Source organism: Euphorbia lathyris, chromosome 7 (assembly GCF_963576675.1).
Source record: "Euphorbia lathyris chromosome 7, ddEupLath1.1, whole genome shotgun sequence".
Lineage (NCBI taxonomy): Eukaryota > Viridiplantae > Streptophyta > Magnoliopsida > Malpighiales > Euphorbiaceae > Euphorbia > Euphorbia lathyris.
In genome coordinates this window covers 68749333-68762183 of record NC_088916.1, presented here as the reverse complement: position 1 = coordinate 68762183, position 12851 = coordinate 68749333, and positions in this window count along the sequence as shown.

Sequence of the window (12851 nt, the reverse complement as noted above, 5' to 3'; positions counted from 1 at the left end):
AAAATTGTCAAGAGCGAAGCTGAGTGGACAGAGGATGACCTCAGAAAATTACAAAATAATGCCTCGGCTATAAATATGCTTCACTGTGCTTTAGATGCTGCAGAATACAATAAGATTTCAGGTTGTGAGTCAGCACAGGAGATTTGGAAAAAGCTTGAAGTGACCTATGAAGGCACCAGTAAGGTTAAGGAGTCCAAAGTCAATCAGCATATGAGACTCTACGAGCTGTTCGAGATGAACGAAAATGAAGACATCTCAGAAATGAACTCAAGATTCACCAACATCATAAATGAGCTCAAAAGACTTGGAAAGAACTTCACTGAAGAGGAACATGTGAAGAAAATCCTGAGAAGTCTACCTAAGAGCTGGCAAGCAAAGAAAACAGCCGTAGAAGAAGCTCAGGACTTGACTACCTACAAATATGATGAGCTGATTGGATCCTTGCTGACCCATGAGATCTCTATGAAGAACTTTGAAGCTAAAGAAAAGTCCGAAGATAAGAAATAGAAATCACTAGTGATGAAAGCTGACTCCACAGAAGCTGAGTCAACTGATGATGAGGAAATGGCTATGTTCACTAGAAAGATGAAGAAACTGTTCAGAAGAAGTGACAGAAACAGCAAAAGGCCATACAAGAAAGGTGATAGGTACAAAGCTGAGTCCAGTAACAAATATAAGAAGGACAGCTCCAAGTCCGTCACATGTTTTGAGTGCCACCAAACTGGGCACATCAAGTCAAGCCGCCCAAACCTAAAAGGAGATAAAAAGGGAAACAAGAAGGCAATGGTAGCAACATGGAGTGACAGTGATGAGTCAACATCATCCGAAGCTGATGCAAATGAAATGGCAAACATATGCTTCATGGCCGATGATGCTGATCACTCTCAATCTGAGCAAGCTGACCTCTCTGATGAAACTGACTAGGAGGAACACAACAATGAGGCAACATCCATACTTTTGCTTAGAAACGAAATGGTAAATGCCTTGAGTGATTTATACACACTAACTAAAAAGTGTAACAAGAAAATCAAATCACTCAGCAGGCGGTGTGACGAGATTGAAGAGGTCAAGCTGAGTGACCTCAGATATCTCCTCTAAGACAATGCAGATTTACATAACAATATTCAAATAATGCATAAGTCTGTCACGGAGGTCCAATCTGAGTCAAAGAAACTTAGAAAGGATGTTACAACCTTACAGAGTTAAATAAGAGGCTCGAGTAGAAATAAACCCCATGCTGAGTATACAAGTACTAGCCAGCATAAGCAGTTCACTCAATGTGAATGCTGTGGAAAAAGGGGGCACACAAAAGAAGTGTGTTGGCATAACAAGCGAGTCGTCCAATGTGACTTCTGCGGAAGAAAAGGACATTCCATAAAGATATGATGGCATGCTCAGCACAACAATGCTGACCGCACTCAGTATAACCCTCAAAGGGTAAAATTTTGTGACTTTTGTGGTAAGCCAGGCCACACTATAAAAGTATGTCGTCACAAATTAAAGTATGATTTTGCACCTGTTTACACTAACAAGAAAGGACCCAAAAAGAATTAGGTACCTAAAAATGAATAGTTTCAAATACAGGTTAGCTTGACATGCGTAGAGAAGTCAAAGTTGTGGTATATAGACAGCGCATGCTCAAGGCACATGACAGGTGATGAAACACAATTCATCACACTAGAGCTTAAATGAGGAGGAAGTGTAAGCTTCGGAGACAAAAAGAAGGGTAAGATAGTCGGCTCAGGTACTATCGGAGGTAACCCAACTATTGAGTCAGTCTCCCTAGTTAAAGGTCTCAAATACAATCTGCTAAGCGTAGCTCAACTTTGCATGAGCGACAGAAAGGTTGTATTCGATGATACTAAGTGTCAAATACTCGAGGGGAACACAAATGAATTGATCTTAACCGCCCCTCGCGTAGATAATGTATACATGCTAAACTTAGAAAAACAGTTTTCCAAAAACATATGCTTAGTGTCTAAAGAGGATAACTCCTGGCTATGGCATAGAAGACTTGGGCATGTCAGCATGGACCTTCTTGCCAAACTAGCTAGAAAGCAATTAGTTGAGGGATTACCCAAATTGAAATTTGAGAAAGACCAATTATGTAAAGCTTGTCAGCAAGGGAAACAAACCAAAAAGTCATTTCAAAGTAAAAATATTGTCTCAACTAAGAGACCATTGGAATTACTACACTTGGATCTTTTCGGACCTATCCAGCCACTCAGCTTGGGAGGTAAGAAATTTTCCTTGGTCATTGTAGATGATTTCTCTCGGTACACTTGGATCATCTTGCTGAGTAGCAAGGATGAAACTTTTGAGATGTTCACTACACTTATTAGAAAGCTTGAAATTGACAAAGACCTAAAAGTAGCTCATATTAGAAGCGACAATGGTGGAGAATTCAAAAACCAACAGTTTGATGAATTCTGTGAAACCAGTGGTATTGACCACAATTTCTCTGCTCCTAGAACACCTCAACAGAATGGGGTTGTTGAAAGGAAGAACAGAACAATTATCGAAATTGCTAGAACCATGCTGAGTGAAAATAGGCTTCCAAAGTACTTCTAGGGTGAAGCTGTCCACATAGCATGCTATATACTAAATAGGGCTCTAGTAAGACCTATACTTAAGAAAACTCCATATGAACTTTGGAAAGGACGAAAGCCCAACATTGGTTACTTTCGTGCCTTTGGTTGTAAATGTTTCATACTCAATACAAAGGACAATCTTGCAAAATTTGATGCTAAAGCTGATGAAGCAATCTTCTTAGGGTACTCAACTAACAGCAAAGCATATAGAGTCTATAATAAACGAACTCAGGTTTTAGAAGAGTCTGTCCATGTTGAGTTCGATGAAGCTGATCCTGCAGGAAAGACAACTCAGCTCACTGAAGATGAACCAATCTCAGCTTCCGCTGATCAAAATGGAGCCTCTGAATCATCAATACAAGGGCTGACCAAAGGTAAGCAAGAAATTGAAATAACATTTACTGACCAATCTATTCCTGTAGAGATTGCAGAAACACATGTTCCAAATGACTCAACATTGCCCAAAGAAATAAAAATCCCAAGAGGGCATTCAGAAAAGTCCATTCTTGATGCTGCTGACAATAAGTTGATGACCAGAGATCAGCTAAGGAAATACCTCAGCAATGTCGCATTCGTCTCAGTACATGAGCCAAAGAATTTTGCTGATGCTGAGCACGATGAATATTGGATAAATGCCATGCAAGAAGAGCTTGACCAATTCACCAGAAATGAGGTATGGGATTTAGTGCCTAGACCTAGGGATCAAAAGCCTATAGGAACTAAGTGGGTTTTTAGAAACAAACTAGATAAGCGTGGAAATGTGATAAGGAACAAAGCTCGACTTGTAGCCCAAGGCTATAGTCAGCAAGAGGGAATTGACTATAGGGAAACATTTGCACCTGTTGCTAGGTTAGAAGCAATACGTATATTGTGTGCCTATGCCAGTTTCATGAACTTTAAGTTATACCAAATGGATGTCAAAAGTGCATTTCTTAATGGTTTCATAAACGAAGAGGTATATGTTAATCAACCTCCTGGGTTTGAAGATCCAAAATTTCCAAACCACGTTTATAAACTTAAAAAGGCCCTGTACGGCCTAAAACAAGCTCCAAGGGCTTGGTATGAAAGGTTAACCAACTTCCTGCTGACCAGGAACTATGTCAGGGAAAAAGCTGACACAACCTTGTTCATTAAGAAAAAGGGAAAATACACCATGCTTGCACAAATATATGTAGATGATATAATATTTGGTGCTACTGACGAATCTTTGTGCAAAGAATTTAGCAAACAGATGCAAACTGAGTTCGAGATGTCCATGATGGGGGAACTCAACTTCTTCCTTGGACTCCAAATCAAGCAAGGTAAGAATGGCATCTTCATAAGTCAGTCCAAGTACACCAAGGAAATGTTAAAGAAATTCAGCATGATAGATTGCAAACCCATATCAACCCCTATGGGTACTGATACTGTCCTATGCAAAGATGAGAAAAGTAAGTCAATAGATAGTAAACTCTATCGAGGTATGATAGGTTCCCTACTTTATCTCACAGCTAGTAGACCTGATATACAGTACTCAGTATGTTATTATGCGAGATATCAAGCTGACCCCAGAGAATCTCATCTAACGGCTGTAAAAAGAATCTTTAGATATTTGCAGAGCTCAATTGATGCAGGTCTATGTTATCCAACTTCAAATGACTTCACACTCATTGGATATACTGATGCTGACTATGGACGAGATAAGCTAGAATGTAAAAGCACTTCGGGAGGATGTCACTTCCTTGGAAGCTGTCTAGTATCTTGGTTCAGCAAGAAGCAATCATCTGTAGCCCTGTCTACAACTGAAGCTGAGTATGTGGATGCTGGAAGATGTGTTGCTCAAGTTCTATGGATAAAGCAACAGCTTGAGGATTATGGAGTAAAGACTGAAACAATAGAGATCAAATGTGACAACAAGAGTGCCATTGATCTGTCCAAAAATCCTATCCAACATAGCAGGATGAAGCATGTCAGCATAAGGCATCACTTCATTAGAGATCACGTACTAAAAGATGAGATCAAACTGACCTATGTGCCAACAAATGAACAGCTTGCAGATATCTTCACCAAGCCCTTGGCACGTGAACAATTCAACATACTAAGAGAAGCTATCGGTATGTCTAATCCCCTTCAATAATTCTCTAATGAATGTTGAGTGATTGCCATGTTGAGTGAAAATTTGAATGCTGTGCAAATGCCATGCTGAGTAAAATAACTCCTACTTACTGAACCTGAAATATAGAAAAATCACCTCATACTGAGTTAACATACATGTTGAGTGATTATCCTGAGTAGGTACACATACTATCATGTACTAAGATAGAAAATTCATCTTGATAGAACTAAGTACTCAGTATCACAAACGGTTCATTTCCTAGGAAAACCACGCTAAAAACCACTTGCACCATTAAATGCCAACACGTGTAATAAAAAGCACCTAGGAAAGGCAAACAATTATGAGCCAACCCATGCGCCAGAAATGTCATAAATGACAGAATCTCTGTCGGTTGAACGCCCCAAGGATAAACGGCTAGTTCAATTAATAGAACCATTTTAGATATATATAAATAGTGGATGAATTACTCTTCAAATCTCTTCACGCATAAATCCTTTAGTATTCAGAATCTCTCTCTCTCAAGTCTTCCACAAAAATCTCTGAAAATGACCAACACTCAGAAAATCTCCGGTGAAAATTCTGGAAAATTAATCAACGATGAAAGCCCTAAATCTCCTCCTAAGTCTAACATAACTCCGAGCAAACGCCATCAAACGGACCCGGCAAGCTCCTCAAAACAGAAGAAACCCAAGGTTAGGACCATGGTCAAAGTTCACTCAAAAGTCCACAACCTGGAAGTCCTCAAATACCGCTGGTTCTCTCCCAGCTTCGTTATTGCCGAAAAACCATTCTGTGAATGGATTGAGAAGAACGAGTGGGCAGGCCTTTTCTCTCTCCCTGGAACCACCTATCCACGATTGGTTAGGGAATTCTACTCCGGCCTCCATGTTGATAAGGACGATACTGACTATCTGGAGACGCATGTTAAGGGTCACAAGATTGTAATCACTCCGTCCTACCTGGCAACCTTACTCAACATGCCCAACAAAGGAACCGAGTTCAGAACAACAAAAGAAAAGGTGTCAACGGAAAAGCTTGACCAGATGAAGGGTTTTTGCAAACCCAAAAATTACAAAGGAGAAATACCCAGCACGAGTATGGGGCAAAACCAGAAAATGACGCACTACATCTTAACAAACTTCATCTTCCCTAAACTCAACTCAGCCTCGTCTGCCTCCAACTTTGAGCAGTGCTTCATATGGCACATGCTAACCTATTGTCCGCTGAATATGCCTGTTTTTTTGGTGGGAGCACTTCAACGAGGAGGTAAGAAACTTCGATTAGGTTCTCTCATCACCAAGATCGTTGAAGATCACAAGATTGAGACCATCACTGAGACTAAAAGCTTGGGAAAAAAATAACTGCAGCTCTGCTAACTGGGTTATTGTTCAACCAACCACTAAAGGGAGGTGAAGATGGTGAGGAAGATGAGGAAGAAAACGATGCTGAGCAAGAAATTGAAACTGTGCTAGCAGCAGATGATGCTGAGCCAGAAGTTGAACCAGAGGAAGTTCCTGCCGATTCCTCTAAGGCAAGGAAGAAGAGAAAGATATTGGCCACCTGTGCCAAGGACATTGAAACTGTGCCCAGAAAGAAGAGGGCTATGACAAGAGGAAAGAATATTGATGCTGACCTACCGCAGGTTACACCTAAGTCAGCAGAGAAAAGGAAAGGGCAAGCTGAGCCCGAGGAAGAAAATGAAGAATCCCCAGAACAGCCGCTAAAGAAGAAAAGTAGAAATTCTGGGTTGAAAATAGTTGAGGCTGATCCCATTGATTGGGTTGTGACACCCAAATCTCACTGCACTCAGAACATTGGGATTGATCTTGAGAAAACTCCAGTTGAGCAAACTGATGAAGAAGAAGAACAAAGACAGGCTGATACTCAGCTTCATGCTGAAGGAAATGATCTTGCTGAGCAGGATAATATTGAGCAAAATCAAAAGGCACATGATGTTGACCAAGAAGAAGAGGAACATCAAAGAGAGGATCTGAATGTTGAAGCTGAGGTTGAGGATGCAAATGTTCAAATTGACCCTTCACCTCCAAAATCTAAGTCCCTCAAAAGACTGAAAAAGAAAGCTGTCAAAACCCCTCTTTTTGATCTCTTGGCTGAGTCTCCATCTTTGGAGCAGAGCACGGATCCATCCGAAATCCAGTTTAAGTATTTTTCCCATCATGTTGAGTCTCCTCCCAAGGATTCAGAGCAAAATCAAGCCTCTGTTACTCGGATTGAGGAACATGCCAAGACTCCACAAGATCCAAATCCTACCGAGCAAGAGCTCGAAGATCTAGCCACTCAACATGGGGAGAAAGCTATGGATCCACCTGTTCAAACTCAACATCCTGATCAAGACCCAATTGCTCAAGCTAGTAAGCAGCCAGCTCCACCACCATCCAGCTCCACCTCCATTCCTACGTCTGAGCCAATTTCTACTGAGCAACATGCCTACCTTAGTGCAACTCAGTCTGGCCGTCGCATCATCGAAACGGCTCAATCTCTTCTCCAGGAGTTCACCACTTCTGATGCTGCTAGGTCTGCTCATCCTGAGTCCACAAATATCTCTGCCATCACTCAACTTCTCACAGAAATTAAGGGACTCAATGATCTTGTCAGTATTGTGACTACCGTCCAATCACAGCAACCTAAGCAAGATCACATTGCCAAGCTGACTGAGCTATTCCTTCTAATGATAAACCACATGAACTCCCTTGAAGGTAAAATCAATAATCTCTCTGCCCCTAATCCAGGCTATGCAACTTCAGCTGAGTTAGATCAACTATTTGCCAAACTGAGAGCAGAACTACCCAACCTTGGGCCAATGGCTAATCCTGAGTATGCCACATCTGCTGAGTTGCAGGGATGCTTTGCCAAGCTGACTGCCGATCTTACATGTACACGAGAACTCGTTTCCTCCGCTTCTCAATGTACAATTGATCAACTCAGTGAAGCCGTGAGTCTTCTCAGTGTCAACAAAGCTCAGATGGATGTTGACCCCATCAATGATAAACTTTCACAAGGTATTCTACAGGCCGTTCGCTATGACAGTGCTCAACGCATCTTCTATGATTCTGCCCTATTGAAGATGTATCATCAATCCTTTGCTCAGATCACCAGCTCTCTTACTTGGCTTAGTAAGTCCCATAAGTGTATTATCAACCTGATCATCGGATCCATCCCCGTTCCTCGAAATGTTCGAGATGATTGCGTTCCTGTAATAGACGGCTTGAGTGAGAGCACGAAGCGTTTACAACGCTATTCGAATGTTCTATCCTCAGCTGCAAGAAATGAAACCTTTGTCTACAAACCCGATGCTGGCAAAACGGGGGAGAGAACTCAGGCTGGAACTCACCAAAAGACAGGTGCATCAGGAAGCAAAGTGAAAGGAAAGGGTAAGGCCTTAGAGTGAGAAAAGAAGAAAGGGTTAAGGCTGTGAACCTTAAGTTTTTGTTTGGTTAAAAAATCTATTTTGTGGGCACAAGAACTGTGTATGTGTATGCTTGGTTGAAAATCTATATGTTATCAAATGAACTGTTTTTCTGTTCAAATGCCATACTTGTCAATACACATTAACATAAGCCAAATGAACAAACTAATACTCAGTATACATAATAACGAGTAAATCAAACTGAGTATTCAAGCATTTCTGAAAGCTGACCTAGACTCAAAATAAATTAGAACTAAATCTAGTCAGTACACACATCCTTAGTTTATCTCAAAAATCTTGGTAGGTTTAAGAGGTAAATTAACAGATGCAACCCTTACGGGGGAGAAATTTCAGAAATATAAAAAATAAATCAATCATGGGGAATTTCAAAACTGAGTTCCATAATTATGCATTTTGCCAACATCAAAATGGGGGAGTTTGTTGAAACACCTTTCCACAAGATTTTGATTTGACAAAATCATCCATGATTAAGAGACAATTAAATTTATGTGCTTTGTTTTAATTGTACTAATCCGTTTGTTCAATGTTGAGTATAAATATAAGTAAAAGATAAATATAAGAAGTAAGACAGGAAGACAGGAAGAGGTCAGCATAGAAGCCTTAAGTATCAAGCTGAGTGGAATCAAACTTAGCATCAATAGACAAAGACATATACGCCCACAACAACTGTCTCACAAAGCTAAGCTGACTAAACTTATACTCAGATTGGAAATTGTAAATGACAAGGTTTTACGAAGTAGAAGCTGAGTGACTCTTCAGGACAGCATGAAAAAGTCGTTAGCTAAAAGACAATGATTACCGCCCCTCTGCACCAATAATTGAATCCTTGGAAAAACGCAGAAGACACATTCCAAGATGTATGGGTCACTGGAGTATCGGTAAAGGACAACTGGCGCAAAAAGACAAGCCATATGCAAGAGGACAAGCCTGACGTCTGAAGAAATGCAGAGGAAGGGAATGGTCGGAACAGTCTGAAGCTGACCAGAATCTGTCCCCTAAAAGAGTCGTTTTGACATTAACGACTACATCATTTCAAAATGATCCAATTCCAGATTTTCTCCTATATAAGGACAATTAAAATCCTTGGATCATGGCCGGACAACAAAAAGAAAAATACAAGAGAGAAAAGATACAAAAGCACTCAGTTACAAAAATAGATCTTACACCCATCTTTCATTTTTGTGTAAATGCTAGAGTGATTACTTGTAATCTTCTAAAGTGTTCTTTATTTGAAGAGGAACAAGTGTTTATCAATTGTAAAATTGAGAGTGTAGTGCTGAGTGTTTGGTTGTAAACATTCAGTGGTAGAGAAATCTAGGTGCTGGGCTGTAGCACTTAGTAGGAGTTGAGTAGACGAATAGAGGAAGGTACTCTTGCATGTTCAACTGCCTTGTAATTGGTTTGTGCTCTACTTTTAAAGAGCTCAGTATTGGATTCTAAAATCCCGGAGGACTCTGGGGACTGGACGTAGGCGGAGAGGCCGAACTAGGATAAGTGATACTGAGTAATCTCTAAACTCTCTCTCGATATATATATGTGCATGCGTTGTATGTGAAATTTTCTCAGCATATAAAATTGTTTAAAGTTGACTCTGAGTAATTTCAAGTGCTGAGTTAGAAGCTGACCTCCAAGAGTGTCAATATCTAACTTATAAATAAAACAGCTTTAGTCAATATCCGTCCAAAGCTGTCTTATAGCATATCTGGCCAAGCTGACCAAAAGCTGAGCTGACCAACTTGCAAAATAACTAAGTCAGCATACAATTAAACGAAAAAAAGTTAGATTAGTTCCTAACCCCCCCCCTTGGAACTAATCACACGGGACCAACAAGAACAACTGCGAGCACGAGAAAAGAATGAAGAAGAGAGTCCAAGAGTATTTATGGGTGCTTAGAAAGATTCAAGCGACGACAATGATTTGACAACCTTATTTAAAGCTTATAATGATGCAAAGCAGTAATTCAAGTATTCACACTAATCAGAAGGAGAGAGAAAAATGATTGATAGACATCTGAATAAGCGCGCATATGGAAAAAGCTACAAGTCTCAAAGCCTACCTACTTGACGCGATAAGAAAACATTTACCACACGCACCAAGATCGAAGCAAGAAAACTAGTAAGGAATCCGAAATAATGCAATGTACACACCGGGCACTTCTTTCTGCTAGGCATACTGAAGCCTAAAGAGCTCGGGTTTTCCTAGAAATGGGGGAATATATGATACCATAGCAAATAAATAGCGACACATGGAGCATTAAGAGCCTTCAGATCAAGTGAACAAGTGGAGCATTGAGAGCTTTTAGATCCAATAGCTTCCAGAAACCCTCATCCATAAAAGAGAAATGGCCTTTCATTAAAGAGAAACAGCCTGTCATTAAAAGGCATTTCCTAATAGAAGAACACGTCCTAGAAGAAAAAGGATTCATTCAGCACTATCAATAGACAGATACGACAAAACCCTAGAGGTACATTAACATAATTATTACTCGGTATTCAATTGTCTTCAACCCTTCTAAACCATTTGTTACTTACGCATCGAAGTAGGTTCACCGGATGTCGACCCCTCTCTGACTATCTATTCTTTTTTGCATGTGATTTGAAAAAAGATTCCGAGGATGCTTCAGATACCACATTATCAAGTAGAGTTGTATAAAACTAATCCATTAAGGCTCGACATCTTTTATCTTTACTAGGGAGTGTCCATTAGAGAATTTTTTTAGAGGCAACCCTGCCACTACCCCCATTCAAGTGTAGCGCTAGTGGCTAAGGGGCACTAGTGACATCCAAGAGGACATGGGGGGCTTGAACATCCATTGATTGTCGGAAAACACCAAAATTTCTATGGAAACTGTGCAAGAAGCTTTACTTTTTTTTTATGTAAAACACACTAGAAAAACATCAATTTGGCACTCATAAATCATGAGAGACCAACACAAGCACCTCTGTCAGTGAATCATTGATTGGTCACTAGAGGCACTAACCTCTCAAGTCCTGGACTGTTTCCACCATTGTAGTTAAGCATCATGTTATGCTAATAACATTTAAAATGAAAAAAAAGTTAAGCTTAATACATTATTCGCTCTTTAAACTTGTACAAAAAAACTTAATTTACCCTTTGCACTTTCAAAGTATTTTGATAGTCCTCTCAACTTGCTTAAAATTCTTGATAGACCCATCAACTTGCTTAAAATTTTTGATAGCTCTATCAACTTGCTTAAAAGGTAGGCAATCAATCCCTCGGTTGCAAAGAAGTAAACTGCATGCGTAAGGAGCGTTGCACGTAGCTTGAAAAAATTAAACGAATTGACACGTAAGCGACACGTAGGAATTAGACGGTCACGTAGAAAAAAAGAAATGAGATTTTTTTTCACCATAAAAGCCCTAAGTTTATGAATGATTTAATAGCATTATTCACTTTTGGCTGTTTTAATAGTTTCATACACTACACTGGGAGGAAGAATTGTTATAAGTGGAGCAAGAAATATAACTTTTTTTGCTCAAGTAATAAGAGATATTGGATTTCACGGTGAAAAAAATTAATTAATCCGTTTTCTTTTTTCCTACATGTCAGTCCAAGTCTTATGTATCACTTACATCAATTTATTTGACTTTTCTAAAGAGCGTACAACACAATTTTCACATACAGTTTACTTTTTTAAAATCGAAAAATTAATGGACTACCTTTTAAGCAAATTAAAAAACTATCAAAACATTTTAAACAAGTTAAGAAAACCATCACGATATTTAAAAGTTTAAAAAGCTAATCAAATTTTTCCTTTTAACACAAGTTGAAAATGATTATCATATATTAAGCCAAGAGTTAATATATATGTGCAAGTGGACTATGATATACCATTCAATGTATGCAACAATATTTACAATTATATTAAAAATTTGTTAGTGACACTCTCTCTAGTGTTATTCTTCTTTGAAATTCGATATTTTTATTAATTGCTTTTACTTTTTCTTTTATTAATTTTTATCTGATTTATTAAAAATAAAATAAAACTAAGAGTATCACAAGGAAAGTGACCTAAAGGTGTCAGTAGCATTTTTCTTATATTTATTTATGTGATCACGTCTCCTAATTAGTAGTAGTAATTATAATTTAATTGATTATTACTATTCATCATCACTTACTATAAATAAACATATAATATTCCGTTTCAAAAAAAAAAAAATTTTAAAAATAAACATATAATATAATGTAATGTGTTGATTAATCCAAAAAGCAATCTCAATCTAGACAACCGATCCATAACTACCAAACTAACTCAACTTAGGATGGAGTACTTGAAATGGCAACCATAATATTAATATATATAGATTTTTTTTTGTTGAGATCTAAATTTAGGCGTCAAGAAACTTTCGTCTTCTTCTTTATCTTGATTTTAGAGTTTCTTTTTGGTTTTTTTTGCCATAACATAAGTTAATTATTTACTTTATTTTGTTTTCTATTTATTGAATAAAGTTTTTGATTGATCTACGGTAGATTTAATAATTTCTTCTTTATTTGTAGTTTTTGTTCTTTCTCCATTTATGAGTGATATATTGTTGTCTGTCTTCTTAAATCTTATTTTAATTCATGGAAAAATATAAGAGTTTTGTCTATCATCATATAGATCTGATTCATTGAAAGATCGTGAAGTGATTCCTAAAAAAAGGCTATGAAGTTGATTCTCGGAGATGTGTGTTTCTCGTTGTTGTGCCAAAAATCT